The sequence below is a fragment of the Asparagus officinalis genome, chromosome 8 (assembly GCF_001876935.1).
Source record: "Asparagus officinalis chromosome 8, Aspof.V1, whole genome shotgun sequence".
NCBI classification, from domain to species: Eukaryota; Viridiplantae; Streptophyta; class Magnoliopsida; order Asparagales; family Asparagaceae; genus Asparagus; species Asparagus officinalis.
In genome coordinates this window covers 29299795-29300671 of record NC_033801.1, presented here as the reverse complement: position 1 = coordinate 29300671, position 877 = coordinate 29299795, and the positions used below count along the sequence as shown (strand labels likewise).

General features: G+C 36.3%; 1 long non-coding RNA gene across 3 annotated transcripts in view; it reads left to right on the top strand.

Annotated features, from left to right (window-relative positions):
- The window catches only part of LOC109820309, a 39542-nt gene that overhangs the window by 13085 nt on the left and 25580 nt on the right, over nucleotides 1–877 (top strand). Inside the window, exon 4 of one of the 3 annotated variants that reach the window (XR_002241799.1) lies at nucleotides 441–479. The exons of 1 other annotated variant lie outside the window; for it this stretch is intronic. This is a non-coding gene — a long non-coding RNA (uncharacterized LOC109820309). Of the gene's footprint in view, nucleotides 1–414; nucleotides 480–877 lie in introns of those variants that run through there. One more of the 3 variants, XR_002241798.1, reaches the window with a different exon arrangement.

Here is an 877-nt window from a genome sequence, read left to right as displayed (position 1 = left end):
AGAGGGTTGAGAGAGAAATGGGGGGGGGGGTGGCGGCTGATTTGCCCTAGGCAAACTTGATAGTTTGCCCTAGGCAACCTAGACGGAATTTCCGTCTAGGTTGCCTCAACCTAGACGGAAATTCCGTCTAGGTTGGAGCAACCTAGACGGAATTCCGTCTAGGTTGACTGTTCCGTCTCGTTTGTCAAACTAGACGGAATTTTCCGTCTAGTTTGATCCAAACTAGACGGAACAATCTAGACGGAAATTTTCCGTCTAGTTTGCTCCAAACTAGACGGAATTTTTTTCCGTCTAGATTGTTCCGTCTAGTTTGGTCGATTTTCTACTAGTGTCACTATCCATGTGAGAGGTGTTGGGTCTTTTTATTTTGATGATGTTTTAACAGACAATTTACTACTAATATTGTTTGTCTAGTGTTCGTCTTTTCCTATTTATTGTAGACAAACCATACGTTGGAGGTTGGATGGAATAACGCTTCAACGATCATATCTAATGGAGGTTGGCATAATAGTGGTTGAAGCCTATGCAATTCAAGTTGAAGATCCAAGTTCAAGCTTCATCCGCAAAGTGTACCAAGTTGAGCTACATCGAAGATCATCGCTTGGTATATTAGTTTAGGTTTTATATTATGTGTGTTAAATACTTCAAGCTCAATCATATACACACATACACATTTTGTTTATATATATATATATATAGTTATATATATATACAAGTTTATATACGCAAGTTTTGGTTTTATGGTTTTTAAGTTTAAATATGAATCAAAAACTTTTTTGTATACATACATACATGTTTCATAGTTATCATGTTTGGTTTTGATAAACAATGTGTTTTGCCACATATACATGAAAATGAACAACACATATACATATAT